At 42.5% G+C, this 19,866-nt stretch overlaps 1 protein-coding gene and 1 pseudogene across 4 annotated transcripts in view; one reads left to right on the top strand and one right to left on the bottom strand.

The window, feature by feature from the left end:
• LOC105478329 (cornichon family AMPA receptor auxiliary protein 3) overlaps positions 1 to 19,866 on the top strand; it is a 333,823-nt gene that overhangs the window by 234,233 nt on the left and 79,724 nt on the right. The gene's annotated exons all lie outside the window — the stretch shown is intronic.
• Positions 5,189 to 10,729, bottom strand: LOC139357084 (dnaJ homolog subfamily B member 6-like; annotated as a pseudogene).

A 19,866-nucleotide genomic window follows, 5' to 3' on the forward strand; every position in this document is an offset into this window, starting at 1 on the left:
GCTTCCTAAGGAAGGAACTCAGATAAGACAAATGTAAATTTCACATTTTAAGACCCGGGAATGTCAATTTCCATGTTTATTAAAAAAACCAGAAGCCTCATTTCTATTGAACAGTTGGGGCAGTTTCAGCCCCTCCCCTTTCTATTGATCAATTCCTCAATCATGGGGAATCTGACCATCAATCCTGGATGCTTTCTGCTGAGGAAGGTGGTTGTGGGATCATGAGAAGGAATGAAAGCATTGCACTTATAATGGGAAATACTCAAAGTACCTGGTTGGCATCTGGCGCATTGGAAGACTATGATCTGTGTACTTTTATTTTGCTTTTTGACCAACATTTGAGGCCACATTGAACTAAAGTGATTAATAGCATAGATAAACCAAATTTTAAAATACCAGAGAATATGGAGTGGGTCCACTGCGGAATCCAAGAGAACAATCCTAAGCCTACCAAAAACGTCTTCCTGATTCATTATATCCCACATGCAAAAAGCTAGGCTCTGGGGGAGAACAATGACCTGAAAAGTGCATGTTCCTTTTATGATTTCTTATCTAGGATCTTTGGCTGGGTGTAAGGGTGGCGGGGGGTGGGGTAGGGTCGGGGGCTGTGTTCACAAGACCATGACTGTTTACTCCAGAGGGATCCCAGAGGGACTGACTGGTTTTACCCAATCTGTACTGGCTACCTTGACAGATGAGTGGGTGGTCAGCAGCATTTCAAAAGGCCTGACTTATTGTGCTTGTGGCGGGTCTTCAGCCTAGTGGGATTTCCAGGTCTTCAACCGGACTTGATCCTCCAGTTTCAAAGAGTGGAGAGGCACATCTGTAGGGAACTGGAGCTTGTTGGAAGCAAGCTCAGATACAGTAATTAATATATTTCTTAATTATTTTATATATGATCTAGAGTCCAGGAGTTGGAGAAATGGTCTTCCATACATTTCGAAGGGACTAAGAGCCAGCCCAGTTCTGGGAGCTACTTGTATCTTCAGCAGGGCAAGAGGCAAGACCTTTTCCTAGACAAGATTTGTCTCTTGGCAACTGGAGTCCCCTTGGTTACAAGTTGGTTCATTCAGTTGATGGGGGGCTTAGGACTTTGTTTTTACTTTGGTCTCTTTTGGTGTTGATATGCCAGAGGCAACATTGATGGCCAAGCTTTTATTTTGTCCCATATCATTGCCAGGGTGGTATGGCTACCGGCCCTGGGCCCATCCTGTCCTTCATTAGGACATCTATGGCCAAGACTTATAGCCAATTAAACGTTCTAGGCCAGACAGGAATGGAGGTGAGCACACACTCCTTAGACCTTAAATCAATGTAAGAGCCAAAACCCCAAAGTCAAAAAATAAGGTTAATATGCCTGTCATCATAAAGCCAGTCCCCTATGGTTTGCATACAAAGCATATATTAAGCCATAAAGTCAGAACACTACAAGTAGTTTTCAAATTCTGGAGAAATAGGGTAGAGACAGAGAGAGAGAGAAATATGCTTCAAATTTTATTGATAAGAGTTCATTTTACTCAATTGTTAAAGGCTACAAATAGCTCAAAAGAAAAAGTGTTCCTGACTCTGAAAACCAAAACCAAAACAATCAGAAATATTTCAAATAAAAGACATAATAAAAAGTTATTTCAGTCCTCTACTAGTTCAGTCCATGCAATTAGTCCTGTTCTGCTTGATATTGGGCCAGTAATCCTCAAGAACTCATCAGCCCTCCAACAAGAGTCCTGGAAGTTTTCTCTCTAATCCAGTGGCACAATCTCCAAAGTTATCAGAAATCTGCATTCAAGAGTCCTTTTCATGAACTCCCCTAAAGAAGCAAGTTTTTGACTGTAGCTGATTATAAACTGGTTTTTGAGAAGAATCAAAGTAAAACAATTGTGGACGACAAAAGTCTTAGGACAGTCATGGTTGAAGACACAATTGACAAGGAAGATTGGTTATTTCTGTGGCATGCAGCAGTTTAAGATAATCATAGTTATTACTGATAACATATACTAAGATCAGAAATTTGGAAATCTCACATGATTTTGGAATATACAATAATAATACATTTATATAAATATAACCCAAAGAAAGTTAAACATTTAGTATATGACAATGCTTTGTATGTAATTTTAACATACCAAATAAGCCTAATATGTCTGTCTTGGAATTCAAGGGACCCTAATAGCTAAAAAATTAGTTTGTGGTCAAAAAGACTGAATTTATTTATTTATTTGTTTATTTTTGAGATCAGGTCTTGCCCTGTCGCCCAGGCTGGTGTGCAGTGGCACAGTCATGGCTCACTGCAACCTCAATCTCCCTGGCTCAAGCAGTCCTCCAACCTTAGCCTCTCAAGTAGCTGGGACTACAGGTGTGTGTCAACATGCCCAGCTAATTTTTGTATTTTTTTTGTGGAGGTGAGGTTTTGCCATGTTGCCCAGCTGGTCTTGAACTGGGCTCAAGCAATCAGCCTGCCTTTGCCTCCCAGAGTGCTGGAATTACAGGTGTGAGCCCCTGTGCCTGGCCAAAAAGACTGAATTTAAAACTTGAAATTTTGCTTTTGGAAAATTTGTCAAATATCAAAGGTTTAATATACCTGATTTCACAAAATAGGGTCACAGTCACTATAGAATAGTCATTCATTTAGCCAGAAGGATAGTTCAAATATTAAAAAAAAAACCCAAACCCTGACCTTTACTTTTTGATAGGAAATCCACTTTCCCAAATAATAAGACAACAAAGACAGTGTGGGGCCAACGAACCTGTCTCTCTCTCCTGTGTTTTTTTTTTTTTTTTTTCCTGCAGCTAACTCAAAAGGTAAACAGAAATCTTCTACTATCTCCTATTAATATTATGCATTTTGTTCAAAAGAGAAAATCGAATTTACCTCTATATAGTGTATTATTAATGTTAAAGCTAAGTTCAATAAAACCTTATAAACAATTTTATCTAATTTTAATCAATTTGACATTTACATAAACCTTTTATAACCTTTTATAATTTTCTATTAGAGCAGATCAATGCTTCAAGAAAATCTTTTTATTCTGACACAGAGGCCCAGATGCTGGTCTTGCATCAGTGTGCTTTTGATATTAATGTTTAGTTTTTAGAAAGACAACTAATTTTACTCCTCAAAATTGGCCTTGTCATCTCACGTGCCCACCTCTTCTGCTATAGTCCCTGGGCCTAGAGGGATTGAATAGTTTTAATTTCTGGCCCTGTGTCTCATGAAAGCAGTTTGTTTTGTCACCCTCTCCTGGGTCTGAAGACGAGGCTTTGACAGGTGTCAGTGTTTAGGATGTAGCAGAAGTTGGTGCCTTTTTCAGACCCAGGAGTCAATGCCCTGTAACTTAATAGCACAAGGACTTTAAAATCAATACGGAAAGTTACATGGATGTAAAAACCTTAATTCTTTTAAATTTCGATTTTCCTAATTAATCAAAAACTTAATAATGATGAGATAGAAATTCTCTTAGTAAAATGTAAAATCTGCTTCTCAGGTCAGTTACCAAAAGGCAAAGAAAGACCTTCTGCAGCGTGATTGCTTCTCCTTATGGGAAGCTCACTTAGATAACCTGAAAGCCAAACCTGATGAGAAAAGAGTACTTGAATTAATCAGACACGGGAAGAGTATGTCCAGGGTCATGAGTGAACCTTATAAAGGCAACAAGAAACCGGGAAACTAGTACTTTGAGCAGGGGAACAGCATGAGAAGTTTGCCAGTTACATGGAACAATTCAGACATAATCAAGAAAAGCCAAGAGTACAGAATCAAGTTATACTGGAAGAAAACATCACTTTTCTAGACCTTACAGATAAACATTTCAGCATCAGGCCACTACAGTAGTTAGAACTAGAGGAAAAAAGTTAAAAGAGCTAGCAAAAAAGTTGAAGCAGAGAGTTAGCATCTCAGGCCTTTTCATGGGGAGAAAAAAGCTGAAAGCAGCAAGACACATTCTGAGACATGAACGTGAGAAGTTTTCAAAAAGAAACAGTATAGAATCAAAATCAAAACCTGTTGTGATTTTATTAAGAGCCAATTGATATTTTAAGGAAAATTTTTTCTAACATAGCAGACCAATCTTAACTTTTTCACCTCTCTCCCCTACTGACTGGTTCCTTTCTACCTTGTTTCATAAATAACCTTTCCAAGTCCATAATTTAACCTTTAGATAATGTATTAACCTGTTTTCACACTGCTGATAAAGACATACCTGAGATCCGGCAATTTACAAAGGAAAGAGGTTTAACTGGACCTACAGTTCCACATGGCTGGGGAAGCCTTACAATCATGGTGGAAGACAAGGAGGAGCCAGTCACATCTTACATAGATGACAGCAGGCAAAGAGAGAATGAGGAAGACAAAAGGCAAAAGTGGAAACCACTAATTAGATCTCATGAGACTTATTCAATACCACGAGAACAATGTGGTGGAAATCACCCCCATAATTCAACGATCTCCCACTGGGTTCCTCCCACAACACATGGGAATTATGGGAGTATAATTCAAGATGAGATTTGGGTGGGGACACAGCCAAACCATATCAGATAACTTCTGAATTAAACAAAGTTATTATTTTTCTCAATAAGAATACATCTTCTTTGGCACATTTTACATACAATTTTTTTTTCAATAAAGAATGCACTGAACACACTTGCATTTCTTTGTTTTAAAGCAAATGACAAAGACCCAGCTTACCAACTTTACTTTTTTAAAACCCAGGCTTAACATTGCATGTTTAAACAATTGTCAAGACCTACTAAATTGCCAGCATTTATGCACAAGTAGAAAACATCTTTAATTTATATTAAGCCAGAAGTATATTACCATTAATGCATTAATATCTTTAACTACTAAACACTGAAAAAAAAATGAAATTGTTCCTATAGAAGGCTTGTCCTGGCAATGTTAATGTCATAGCAGGCTGACACTGCTTGACTCATATTTCCAGACATGATGGAAAAGCAGATCCGTGCTGGTGTTAGTGTACACTCTTGTCTTACCACCTTGGAGTATGTTTAATAAGAAAGCAAAGTGCATACAGAGATTTACATCAATTTTTAAAACAAAAAGTCCTATTTTGTGGTCCCAACAATAAACTCAAAAGTCTATGACAAATAGGAGCTCTAAGAAGCTCTTTATAAATACTTTAGGTACAATTATACTGAAAGTTGAGTTCATTGGATATCTTCAAAAGCTGTTTTTGTTAATCCTTAAATGGTGCTTGTTATAGTTTAACATTTCCGTTAAGTGCGTGCATTGAATTCCTGGTTATCCAAGCGCAGCTGCTGCTCCTCACCGTGTATCGTTAAGGACTTTAACTGGCCCTCTTCTTCAACTTCTGCTCTTTCTTGACTGTTCTTGACAATCCTTTTTTAGTAATTTTTCTGCTGTTAATGATTTCAGTAGAAGTTGATACACATTTGAAGTTACCTATCCTACTACCATCAAATGATGTGGAAGAGAATGAAATGAGTCCCCCGTGACCTAGTGACCAGAATAAAGTAAATCCTGTATCAAAAGAAGAAAATCCACTTCCATAATACAGAAATCTGAATGCTGAGAAAAACAACCCATCCCTCAGCTTCTGCTCTCTTGGGGACCCCTTTGATTGCCAAGAAAGTCCTCAAATAAGTTTTCAAAGTAGTTGAATGAAAATGGGTCCCTTCCACCAAAAAATTCCCTGAAGACATCATCTAAGTTATGAAATGTGATGCCAAACTCAAATGACTGTCAAAATGACTTCCGCCGCCTCTTCTACCATTTAATCCTCCTTCTGGTTTAATATAAATTAAACTGTCTTATTTTCTAGCGTCTGATACCACCTCACATGTCTCAGCTACTTGTTTGAATTTTTTCTCTGCTGCTTCTTTTTTTTTTTTTTTTTTTTTGAGACAGAGTCTCGCTCTGTCACCCAGGCTGGAGTGCAGTGGCGCGATCTCGGCTCACTGCAAGCTCTGCCTCCCGGGTTCATGCCATTCTCCTGCCTCAGCCTCCTGATTAGCTGGGACTACAGGCGCCCACCACCTTGCCCGGCTAGTTTATTTTGTATTTTTAGTAGAGATGGGGTTTCACTGAGTTAGCCAGGATGATCTCGATCTCCTGACCTTGTGATCCGCCCAGCTCGGCCTCCCAAAGTGCTGGGATTACAGGCGTGAGCCACTGCGCCCGGCCTTCTCTGGTGCTTCTTTATTCTCAGGATTTTTATCTCGGTGCCACTTCAGTGCCAGTTTCCAATATGTCATTTTAATATCCTCCGGTAAGGCTTGTCTACACGTCTAGAACTTCATAGTAATCCACCACGTTTTATCAGATTGTTGGAACAGGTCAGAGGTCGTGGGCAACTGGCGGGAAGCAGGGTAGGTGGGGCAGCAGCATGGCTGTGTTGGTGGCTGTGGCCTAAAATTATATATTAGCTAGAATTCCTATTCTTGGTCACCTTAAATTTGGGTGACAATCTAGGAAGCAAGTAATTCTGAACTGTCTCTCAGATGTTAGCATTTTATAGGTAAGAACATTCCATAATTTTTTACAAAAACATGTTTTGCCTATATTATAACCCTTTCTTAATTGGAAATGACTCATACATCTAGTGAGCATCCAAAATAATTTCAAGATTTTAAATTACGTAGAAAGTTCACCTATAGCAATTATCCCATTTACATTTCACTCCTTTTTAGCAGTTTATCTAGATTACGTATGAGAGCTGAGATTAGACAGAGCTAGTCATTATTTCCTTGTTAATTATTTTTATAACCTGTGCATATTAAGTGCTCACTCAAGAACCTTAAATACTTGGGCATTTTCACCAATAACTCAGAAGATTCAGCTCTTTCTATTAAACTAATGATATTAGTCTTACTTATCAAAAAATCACACAAAGGTCATTTTGTTTTGTCTGGGTTTATAGTTGTAAAACTCTGACACTTTAAAATATCTAGCAGAGACAAATATAAAACCCAGAAAAAAATATGTTGACAATGCTGAAGACATTTCTATTTTAATCTTACCAATAATTTTAAAGCCAGCTTATTTAGAATTTACTTAAGTCACCTGAACTTGAAAAAGTCTTAGACTTATTTACTCAATTTATGAGTTCCTTTTTATTTATAAACCAATTTGGTACCATGTAAAGACAACACATGATAACCAGACACATATGTACACATATAAACAAAGATCCAGTAGCTTTTACCTTAGAATTCTAGCCATGAGATAGCAGTGCAAACTCACCGGTTTATGAACATGTTCGTGTGGCTGAATTTTGCCCTGGTAGGTAATCCAGTGAAGGCTGTGAGCCAAAATTTTGGGTTAAGCAATTTCCATGGCAGTTTGATTTTTAAAGGCCAAACCTACCCAGACTCCAAAGAACACTGGGGCCAAACAGCACCACAGAAGAACATCATGTATGAGGTTGGCGCAAAAATAATTGTGGTTTTTGCCATCTGAAAGCAGTGGCAAAAACCACAATTACTTTTGCACCAACTTAATACTAATGAGTCCTGACCGTTTTTAGATGAGCAACATACAAGCCTGGATACAAAGGAACTCTGACCCAGTTTCCCATTTAACAGTAAAATGAATCCAATTGTAAGACAGCCCTACGATTCAAAGACCTTCCAAGATGAGATGAGATCAGCAGGTTGGGGTGGTATGGGTATGGCTGTAGACTTTCCCTTGCTCTCTTGGCCCACAACTACATTCATACCAACCTAAAGAATGCATCCAAGCAGGCTGCATTGTGGGATTGAACCTCGACCTTCTACAGCTATGTCAACATGCACACAATCACCAATACACAATCCAACTGCAGCAGCACCCATCATGCCCCCAGAGTGTCCAAACCGAAATAATTGGGGTGCTTTCCTCTCTTGGTTGGGCTTGTTCAACCTGCAAATGGAAATTTCTTCAGAATTCCCAAAATTGAGAGAAGCAGTTGCCACTGTTTGGACCCACAAAACATACTTGTCTAGACACAGATGTTTATACACACCAACAATTACTAACAAGTCCCAAGAGTGTCCAAACAAATAGTTGGAGGGCTTGCCTCTCTGTTGGTTACACTTGTTCAACCTGCAAATGGAAATTTCTTTGGAATTCCCAAAATTGAGCCATTCCCCTCGTTTGGTACCCACAAAAGACACTCACTTATCCAGATGCAGATGGCAAATTTCAAAGGCTGTTCTTCGTAGGCAATCAGAAATGCAATAGAGGCCACAGTGACAGAGTCAAAAAGAGACTGAAATCCACCTCCAGCCAAAAAAGGGCCAGGCAGCTGCTTAGGAGGGCTTCTGAAACTCTCCTGGCCCACGGCTGCAGAGCCATGAACAAGGCCTTCTGGTCAAGGAACCAAAATCTGTTTCTGAAATGCCAGGGGTTTGATCTAGTTCTGTTGCTTGCTGCATAGAAAACCAATTACTGAGACAATGACTATTGCCAGAGATGAAAGCTTTATTTGGGTGATGTCAGCCAGAGTGATGGGAAATTGCCTTAAATCAATTCCTCTCAGCCAACTAAAATTGGGAGTTTATATAATGGGGAAGGAATGCAACCACGTGCAGGAAAATGGGAATTAGGGAGAGGTATGGAAGCAATCATGATGGGTGAGGGATCTGGCATCTCACTAGATGTGGTGGTCTAGTGAGTTTCAGTTCCTTCCCTGAGGATCAGTTTTCTGAGGAAGGAACTCAGATAACACAAATGTAAGTTTCCAGTTGTAAGACAAGGGAGGGTCATTTCCATGTGTATTCAAAAAGCCATCAGCATAAGTTCTATGGGCAGTTGGACTGGTTTCACTAGTTGTGAAATAGATTGATGGAAGATGACTGAAGCACATTCAAAATTTGGACCACATTGCCTTGTCTTGCCTCCTCCATCATATATTTTTGCTGGGTCATATTTTGTATTCAGTTCTTAGTCATTATTGAGGGATGCTACAACAAACAGTTTAATGCCTATTGCTGTGTGTGCTATGGGGGTGCAGTATTCTCCATTGTAGTTAAAATATGTACAGAAAATAAATAACTTTTAAATATGAGTTTGGGGAATAGTTTGTTTCCCCTGAGGAACTGGTATCCTTTTTCTTTATGGACATGGGCAGCTAAGTAACTGATTTCTCTTTCCACTTCAGCTTCTGGGAAACTTATTTTTAATTTTAATTTTGTTTTAGAGACAAGGTCTCACTCTGTCCCCCAAGCTGGAGTGCAGTGGTACAATAATAGCTCACTGCAGCCTTGAACTCCTGGGATCAAGTGATTCTCCTGCCTCAGCCTCTTGAGTAGCTAGGACTACAGGTATGCACCACCACACCTGGATTCTGGGAAACTTAGATCCAAATTTTCAAGCCAATGAATTTGGCTCTTCGGGGGCCCTGTGGTCTTGGTATCTCTCTCTGTCCTACCTCTGTATCTTCCTGGGTCTAATTTTTATTTTCAATTATTTTTCCCTATTTTGTGTGTTTCTGATAAACCACCTGAAATAATTTTTTATAAGGTAGAGTATTACACACTCTTGAATATGTATACATTCAGTTAGTTAATTAGTAGGTCTTGGACAGCATGGTCTGGATGGAGATTCTGAGTCCTGGGACCTGCTGTGTGATGGATAAACATGTGACTGGGCTTCAGAACTGCCCTCTTGTACACTGGATACTCCCAGGCTTTATCTTTAGTGAAGAGATAATTTGCCCTTAAGCACACTAGGAAGACAGTCTGGGGTAGAGAAGGAGCTAACCTACTTTATCTAAATGAAGAACTGGGTGAGTTGCTGTGATCAGCTAATGAAGGATTTATGAAAGCATTTTGAAAAGTTTAAAACATTTTATATTTGCTCATTTAACATTTATTGCAAGCACTGGGCCAAGGATATGAAGATGGGTAAACTCATTCATTCATTCTTTCAATAGATACTTATTGAGTAACCACTGTGTGCCTTGCCCTGATCCAGGTGCTTGGAATGCAGCAATGAGCAAAACAGTGTCTACTTACCTGGAGCAGTACCTCCTGCAATCCTTGAGGCACTTGTAACCTAGTGGGATTCTTTGTATGTGTTCTTTGCATTCTTTGCATCTACTCATATGTGGTGGGACTCACTTATGAGATCAAAGCTGTGTTTTATATTTAGGGCTTATGGACCTAAGTTATGGCATGGAAGATGTTTGTATTTGCAAAGAGATTTATAGTTCCTCCCTCCCCGCTCCCTTTTTCCCAGTACTGTGGAATGATATAGGTAGGAGTCAGTAGATTTAATGATAAGCCCAAGGATTCTGTCTGTAGGTTCCTGAGGAGCCTAGTGTGCTAGGGATGCTTCAGGTGATATGCAAACAATCCCCAAGCCACATGTAACCAGTCAGGTAGCTCTCAACTGGCCTGGGCAAGCCACCCTCTGGTTTTGGTTTAGCAGGTACTTTGTATTTTGGCAACTTTCCCAAGGAGTTCTGAAATGTTTCCCACCCCTGTTCCATGTTCAGACATACTGATGCAATGCAATGTGCTAATTTTGCACATGAGGACACTGAGACATAGGGGATAAAGGGATTGTTCAAAATCACACAGTTAAAAGCAAAGCCAGAACCCAAACTCAGGTTCCTGGCTTCCCCACGATGCCCTTTCCATCAGCCCAGGTGATGGACCTTTCTCTGAGCATGCAGACTGCTGGTACTGTGAGGTGTTGATGGGCTGTGAAATAATCCATCCTGCTTTCTGACTGACCTTGGCTCAGGTCTGGTAAGGGTTCCAGCAGGGTCATGTCCTGTATGCTCTGGTTGTACTCTGAGTTGATACTGTGGTTGCTATTTTTCCATTGAAGTATTTTAATAAATTTGTAATGTCTGGCTCTTAAAATTTCCCTAAGTGGATAGTGCTATTTAGAAGAATCTTAATTAAGTACATAGATATCCTCCTGGTTGGGGTGAGCTTTTCTGCAGGTGATCATTAGAGTGGGCATTTGTCTTAGGAGCCCATGGAGGTTTTTACAAAGAGCCATAGCTCAGCCCTCAATTGCCGGTTCTGGGTTTCTGCATGTTTGGAGGAAACGGCTGCCAAAAATTGTCTTTACACAGAAGGGGTCTGTCCGTTGGGTACAACATGGAGCCTGAGCCACTGCATTTTAGAAGTTTCTTCTTAGTAGTTGATTCCACATTTGGTTTTGAGAACTTTAGGCTTTATCATACAAGTCCTAGTATAATTCTTCTAGACTAGGAAAGGAATTCTAGATCCCCCAGCGATAGTCTTCTCCACTCTTGGGCTACCCCAAATGTTTGCATGGTTGCATGTCACGTGCATATAGTTGACATATGCCTGCTGAGATTGTGGTCTCTCCCTCCTGGGCAGTTTGCAAATTGAAATTTCATTTCTTCTGTAGCAGGACGAGCCGTGGACAAAACCCCGCAGACACCAAGCTAGTGAAGGAAGTAGCTTTTAATCAACTGGAAGCATCGGCAGACTAGTGTCTTAAAATCCGAGCTTGTCGAGTGCACAATATCTGTCCCTTTTAAGGGCTCACAACACTAAAGATTTTACATGAAAGGGCCGTGATTGATTGAGCAATCTAGGGGGTATGTGACAGGGGCTGCATGCACCAGTAATCAGAATGAAACAGAATGAGAAGTTTCACAATGTCCTTCCATACAATGTCTGGAATCTATGGACAACATCAATTGTGAGGTCATTGGTTGAATTTTAACTGTGAGGCTAAGGTCAGGCAGGCCCAGGCCTGGTTGTGGGTCTGGTTTTGGGTCTGGTGCCTGGTGCTGGGCTGCCTGCCTTTGGTTTCACTTCCTTGTTTCTTAAAACTGGTACTGAGTATAAAACAATATAGAACAATATGGGGGGTCTCTTTCTCTCCTCTCTCATTTCCCCCCCCTTGAGACTCTCACTCATTTTATTAGTGGGAGTTCTCACTTTCATTCTCACTACTTATGTCTTCCTGTGCAATAGATTGATAGTGATTCATATAGTAGACTTGTGCTGAAGCATTCTGGTGAACTAAGGCAGCGATGAAGCTTTTTATCATTTGAAGAAGTACAGGTAGCAAACAAAGGAGTAGTAAGCAAGTTCCTATTACTATTATAACTCCTGTTATAAGAGTTTTAAATCCTCCTATTGCTGGGAACCAATTTCCAAACATGGCCCCAGGATCAAATCCGTGCCACACTTGCAGGGGTACATGTGCCAGTTTTGTTATATCTTTAACTATGTCTTCAACTAGTTCATCTAGTTCATGATCCCTTGATCATCTATGTGTAGACAGCAATTAGTAAGGTTAAATTTTCCACAAACTCCTCCTTCAGCTGCTAGCAAGTAGTCGAGAGCTAGTCTGTTTTGGTAGTCTGTTTGGCATTCCTCATCTGAGTCTCTTGCCAGGCAAGAACAGTCAGTGCTTGACCGGTTTTGTTAGTAATAATTTCTAAAACAGCTTGCAACCATATGATTCGGTTGAGCATGTAGATGGGGGTCCGATATCCCCATGAGCCATCTTGTGCCCAAGTAGCAGACCCATAGTATTGTTAATTCTTTCAGGGGGTCATTCATCATCTTTCCAGTTACCTATGGCTATGCTTTGTTTTTCACGGGAAGCATAGACAGGGAGTCCTAGGAGTTCACCTGTTTTTATGGGCAGTAGGAAGAAAGATGGTTTAATAGTGCCAATTACACAGCTACCTGTCCACTGATCAGGTAGCTTAGCATAGGCTCTATGTCCACATATCCTGTATAGCCCAGTGGGGGCCATCCAGTCCCGGTGGAATTCTGGGTGGGCCCAAACAGTCTGCAATTTTGGAAATGTACTGAATGGATTTTTTTGCTGTGTAATTGGAACTCCACCATGTAACTGTTTTGGTGGTACCATTGTACAGTTTTTGTCCAAGACAACTAAGTCATCCTACAGGATGAGTGAATTCTTTTCCTCCTCTAGCTATGCAATATTGTCCGATAATTGAGGCTTTTGGAACCCAGAAATTGTCAGGGTGGTTCTTTTGGGCCAGGAATTCATCAGGAACTGGGTCTGTAGGAACTAATTCTCGGGCTTCCATGGCCGTTGATCTCCTGTTACAGTTCCTCCACAAACATAACATGAAGTGACTTTTAGAGACTGGGCTACATGCTCAGCTAATTGCAAAAACAAATTTCTAGTTTTTCCTGGAATTTCAGGTACTGGCACATTTAGTTCATCATAGAAAGTCTGAAATACTGGCTCTGGAGAGTGTTTTCAAATCTCTCCTTTTATTAAAATGTTTACCTTAGGGTCTAGTCCTTTTCCATCAATGCCTAGAGATACATATTCTCCTTTTTTCCATTTTGCATCTGAGGGGTTTGTGATTACTAATTCTAAAGGGTTGCAGCTTCCACTTGTACAGTAGGGGCTTCCTTTCCCTTTTTGGAACCAAACAGGATCTTTTTCATCCTTTTTCCAAGTAATGACGCAAGACCAATACCCACATTCTTTTCCACACAATCCTAATTCCTGACAGATGTACTTATTTTTGGTCATGCAGCTTTTATCCCAATTAAAAGAGCCACATCCTGCTCCTAACTTATTGCTGTTAATGACAGCACAAGCATCAAATATGCATTTGGGCACCCCTTTTTCTTCTGTTCTGGCTAATACTTTACTTGTATCATTTATAAGTCCCCACCAGTCTTCAGTCCTTAATCTTATTTCAAAAACTGGAAATGGGAGGTTCAGAGGGGTCATAGCACACATCGGGCTGGTCACTTCCTGGATTATAGACTTTGTAATGAGTGTTATTATACAGACATGTTCCTTTTGGAATTCCTAGGCACTCATAATAACTATAGAACAAAAAGATTGTCTTAACTTGTTGTCCTACCTCAGTGACCTGATGTGTGCACTGAAAGCAGTCCCCTGCGTGGGAAGAAGCAGTGGAAGCTTTTACCACACAAGTCCATGTTATAAGGAAAATAAGTACCATAACAATTTTCCTCATGCTTTGGCCGTGTGTAGACCAGTCAGCTTCCGGGTGTGACTGGAGCAGGGCTTGTCGTCCCCCTCAGGGTTACTTTGCAGGGATTGTCTAGGCTTGGTTTGGCCTCCCAGGTTCCAGTGGCTGCGGACTTTATGCGGCTGTGGTGAATCCAGGCCGGAATTCTTTCTCTCTTCACAGCCGTGGGAGTGGTCAAGATAACAGTCTGGAGTCCCTTCCACCATGGCCATAATAAGGGAGCTACGTTCCAGTCCTTGATCCACACATGGTCACCTGGAGAAAAAGGGTAAACTGGGGAGAATAAGCTGACTGGGCACCTCTCATTTACCTAAGTTAAGATTGTCTGGGTAATTTTTCCCCAAGGCCTGTAACTGTTGCTGCAATTCAGTTTCACCCAACTCTTGGGGAGTACCCGGAAGTCCTCACAGTATAGGAGGAGGCCTATGATATAATATTTCATAAGGGGAGTATCCTGTTTTCTTAGAGGGGGTGCACCTAATTTTGAACAATACCATAGGAAGGACACGTATCCATTTTAATCCTGTCTCTTGACATACTTTCCCTAAACTGTTTTTGACAGTCTGATTCACTCACTCCACCTTTCCAGAACTCTGAGGTCAGTAGGCGGCATGTAGCTTCCAAGTGATTCCCAATACCTTTGCCGTCCTCTGTACTAAGTCAGCCACAAATGCCGGCCCGTTATCTGAGCCAATCCATAGAGGCAGTCCAAACCTAGGGATGAGATCTTGAAGAAGCACATGGGTTACTTCATAAGCTTTTTCAGTTTGTGTTGGATAAGCCTGTACCCACCTAGAGTAAATACACACTAGAACCAGTAAATGCTTGTTACCTCTGCATTTGAGCACCTCTGTGAAGTCCACTCGAAGATCTTCAAAGGGAGCTGCTCCACAGGCTTATATGCTGGGAGGAACAGAGGGGCCTTGCTTTGCATTGTGCTGTCGACAGGTAATGCATCGCTGCACTACTGTTTTAGCAAGAGCTTCACTAAGTTCTAGGGCCCGAGTTAAGGCAGTGAGCTTTGCTTTCTGGGCTGAAGTGCTCTGAGGCAATGGTCTGGCTTCAGTAACATCATCCAAGGTTACCACCGCATATCCTGTGCATCTTTCTCCTCATGGATTGATGAAGCTGCTCCTGTCCACATATAACTCCCAGTCCACTGATGCCCATGGCTGGTCTCAAAGATTGGGTCTGCTAGAATAGACTGAGTCCACACAGTTATGTTTGACAGGGTTGTCTGATACTGGGAGTAAGGTGGCAGGATTCAGAGTGTTACAGACTTCAATGATTATGCAGGGGTTTTCACATAACAAGCTTTGGTACTAGGTTAATCTAGCATTTGTTAGCCAATGGTGTCCTTTGGTATTCATTAAAGTTACCACCTCATGGGGGGCCTTTATGCTTAAGTTTTGCCCAAGGGTTAGCTTGTCTGCTTCTTGCGCTAACAGGGCTGTAGCTGCCAGGGCTCTTAGACATGGAGGCCAGCCTTTTGAAACTCCATCTAGCTGTTTTGAGAGGTAGGCCACTGGTCTTGGCCAGGGCCCCACAGTTTGGGTTAAAACTCCAACTGCCATTTTTTCTTTTCTTTTTTTTTTTTGAGACAGAGTCTCGCTCTGTCACCCAGCCTAGAGTGCAGTGGTGCCATCTTGGCTCACTGCCAGTTTCACCTCCCAGGTTCACACCATTCTCCTGCCTCAGCCTCCCAAGTAGCTGGGACCACAGGTGCCCGCCACCACGCCCAGCTAATTTTTTTTTTTTATTTTTTAGTAGAGACGGGGTTCACTGTGTTAGCCAGGATGGTCTCGATCTCCTGACCTCGTGATCCGCCCACCTTGGCCTCCCAAAGTGCTGGGATTACAGGCATGAGCCACTGCATGCGGCCCATTTTTTCTCTTTCTGACACATAGAGTGTAAAGGGCTTTGTCAAATCTGGTAGTCGAAAGGCTGGGGCTGACATAAGTTTTTCCTTTAACTTGCAAAGGCTTGCTGTTGCAGAGGTCCCCATTCAAAAGGCTCCCAGTCACCCGCCTTTGTAACCCCTACAATGGTTTGGCTAGCACCGCAAAGTTTGGAATCCATAATCTGCAGAACCCCACAGCTCCTAGAAATTCCCTTACTTGCCTTCTGGTTTTAGGTTCTGGTAAGCTGCAGATGACCTGCTTTCTTTCTGACCCCAGGCTGCGCTCCCCTTTCTGAATAGTGAATCCCAGGTAGCGTACCTGCTGTCTGCAGATCTGAGCTTTCTTTTTGGACACCTTATATCCACAGTCCTCCAGGTGTCGAAGCAGGGCATCCGTCCCTTTTGCACACCTGTCTGTTGTGGAATGTCCTGGCAGAAGATCGTCCACGTACTGGAGCAAGATGCAGCCTAGGTCTTTAGCAGGAAACTTCTGGAGGTCTCGAGCCAATGCCTCCCCGAAGATGGTGGGGGAATTTTTAAACCCTTGGGGAAGCCAAGTCCAAGTGTACTGAGTAGTGACACCTGACCCCAGATCTTCCCACTGAAAGGCAAACAGCTTTTGGCTCTAAGGAGCTAGTCTGATGGTAAAGAAGGCATGCTTCAAGTCCAGACAAGTGAACCAGCTGTCCTCAGCCGGCAGCAATCCTAACAGTGTGTAAGGCTTAGGAACTGTTGGGTGCAGAGTCACTGTAGCTTGGTTAGCCAAGCATAAGTCCTCTATGGGTCAATAGTCCCTGGTGCCTGGCTTGCAGACAGGTAGGAGGGGGTGTTCCATGGAGACTGGCAAGGAACTTTAATTACAAAAGCTTTCAAGCATTTAAGATGAACTTGTATTCCTTCAAGAACTTCTCTAGGAACAAGATACTGCTTTTGTCTAATTGGCTGGGCCCTAGGCTTAACTTCTGTGAGTACGGGGGCTTGATTGATCGCCAGCCCTGGAGGATTGTCCTTTGCCCATACTCGGGGCCATTGCTCAACTAGAACCGGTTTTATCTCCTGACCTGGCTTGGTTAGAAAAAGTCTCCATTCTTCTTCTCGGGGGACTGTAAAGGCCATGATAACTCCTGTTCTCGGTAACTTCAGCTTTAAAGATCCCTGTTTTGTAAAGGAAATGGTGGCTCTCAGCTTACTAAGCAAGGGGCAGTCAGGCCCATACAGAAATTGATGAGTCACTTTATGTCCTCCCACCAAGCAGGTCCACGGTAGGCAGAAAACCTGCTTGGTGGAGACTCCCGTTGCTCCGATTATATCAATGTTTTTCTTAGATAAGGGGGACACTGGGGTATTGTCATCCTGACCATGGGCTCCTTGGGGGCATTTGAGCCCAGTCCCCTTCAGTCTAGTAGCTCTTCGGCCAGACTGAACAAAGTCCCTTTGTCTTTATCTGTGGTCTTTTGCTCCGCATCACCTTGCTTCTCCTTTAGTTGGGGATACTTACCTTTCCAATGTTCTATTTCTTTATAGTAGGCACATTGGTTATGCTGCAGACATGAGCGATTGGACTGGGCATTCCTCCCGGAACCCCCCTTTCCCTGCCCTTTGCGGGGATCCCTCTAATTGCTGCAGCCAGAAAATCAGCATTCTGCCCTGGCCTGGCGTTCACCTTCCTTATGGCTTTCTCGGTGGCTTGTTGCATCTCTATTTACAAATACTCTATTAGCTATCTCCAGTAACTGCAAGGTATTCATCCCTGCAAAACCAGCCTGTTTTTGCAATTTCCTCTGGATATCTTCTGCGCTTTGACTAACTAAGGCCATGTTAATCATACGCTATTTTCAGGACTATCTGGATCGAAAAGAGTGTACATACGATAGGCCTCACACAGTCTTTCATAGAATTGGGCTGGGCTTTCCTCCTTTCCTTGGATAACTTCAGAAACTTTATTTACACTTGTGGCCTTTTGAGCCCCTTTTTTCACCCCTTCAATTAATGCCTTCTGGTATTGTCTTAACCTCTCCATATTGGGTCCTTCATTCACATCCCATTGAGGGTCTGCTCCTGGCAGCTGAATTCTTATGTATTCCTGGGGATTTTGGTATTTGGCTGGGATGTGCTCCTCTAGCCATTTAGTTGCCGCCTGTAGCACCCTTCACCTTTCATCTGTGTTAAAGAGGTACATGAGTAACTGCTGGCAATCAGCCCAAGTAGGACTATGAGTCTGTATAATAGTTTGGAGCAAGTCAATTAGAGCTTGAGGCTTTTCAGTGTAAGATGGGGTATTATTTTTTCAATTGAGGAGCTCAGCAGAGGTGAAAGGGTGATATATGAAGGCATGCCTTTCCACCATGTGTCCATCCTCATCTACCCTAGTATGTCACTGCACTCTCAGGGGCATTTGGATTCCAGTCTTGGGCTGTAAATGGGCTGCCAAGGGAAGAGTTTCTCCTGCAGGTTCGCTTCCTTCCTTTCTACTCTGGGTGGTCTCGGGGCTGTGGGCTCAGAAGTAGGGGGCCTCTCCGCTTGGTAAGGAGCGGCACTGTTGGTGCCATCTCCTGCCATGAGTCTTTGGGCTCCGGGTCAGACAGAACTTTAAGGGCTGGCTTCCCTTGGCAGGTAGAGTGAGAACCTTCCTTAACTAACTGTCCCTTTGCTACTAGTACTGCTACTGCCTGTCCCCTTAACCACTGTGGGGGATCTAAAACTAGCTGTAACCAGAAATCTATATATGGGAACTGATCTGGGTGTCCTGGCTTGCCAGTTACTTTGTGCCATACCTTTGAAACAAGAGACCTGTCCAGGCTTCCTTCGGATGGCCAACCTACCTCTAATTCTGGCCAATCTATTTCACACAAAGTTCTCAGTTTTCCTGGAGTCATAGTGACTCCATAGTCTCCTTTGAATCCTTTCTTGAAATGCTTTAACATAGTTCCCAATGGGGTGGGCTTACTTTGTGCCTGGCCCATGTTTTCTCGAGACAAAATATCATGCTCACACCACACACTCACCACAAAACAAAGAATGGGTAAAGAGGGCACACACACATCTTTGTCATTTATATCAAATCAAAATCAGAGTACCAAGAAATTCAAGCCAAGTCAAAACCAAAGTATCAAGCAATTCAAGTCAAGTCAAAACCAGAACAAAAGTACTGATACAGGCGTGCTGTGGGTGATCAGGCCATGCTTCCACTCAAATGGAGTGGGCAAGTTTCAAAGATTAGTCTTACCAAGTTTCAGATGTCTGGACTCCAAGTGCCAGTTCCTTCCTGGTGTTCAGCCACTGCGTTGATCCTCCCCGGGGGCCTGCCATGCACTGCTCTGGTGAGGCGTTCCACTGGGGCAGTTGCCTACCTGGGAGCACTCTTTGGATTGCGTCACTCAGGCGGGCCGGAGTTCCCTGCAGGGATGCTCCACAGGGCAGGCTTAAGCTGCCTAAGGGGCTGCCTTGGCCATCCATCAGTCACCTCGATTCCCTGTCAGGGAACCAAGAAATGTAGCAGGACAAGCTGTGGACAAAACCCCATAGACACTGAGATAGTGAAGGAAGTAGCTTTTAATCAGCTGGAAGCATCGGCGGACTAGCATCTTAAAATCCGAGCTTGTTGCGTGCACAATGTCTGTCCCTTTTAAGGGCTCACAACACTAAAGATTTTACATGAAAGGGCCGTGATTGATTGAGCAATCTAGGGAGTATGTGACAAGGGCTGCGTGCACCGGTAATCAGAGTGAAACAGAACAGAACGAGAAGTTTCACAATGTCGTTCCATACAATGTCTGGAATCTATGGATAACATCGATTGCTAGGTCATGGGTTGAATATTAACTATCAGGCTAACGTCAGGCAGGCCCAGACCTGGTTTTGGGTCTGGTGCCTGGCGCCAGGTTGCCTGCCTTTGGTTTCACTTCCTTGTTTCTTCTTAAAGCAGGTACTGAATATAAAACAATATAGAACAATATGGGGGGTCTCTTTCTCTCTTCTGTCACTTCTACTTGAGGTTGCCCTTTCCTGACCCCTCTCTTCTGT

Source organism: Macaca nemestrina, chromosome 1, assembly GCF_043159975.1.
Source record: "Macaca nemestrina isolate mMacNem1 chromosome 1, mMacNem.hap1, whole genome shotgun sequence".
Lineage (NCBI taxonomy): Eukaryota > Metazoa > Chordata > Mammalia > Primates > Cercopithecidae > Macaca > Macaca nemestrina.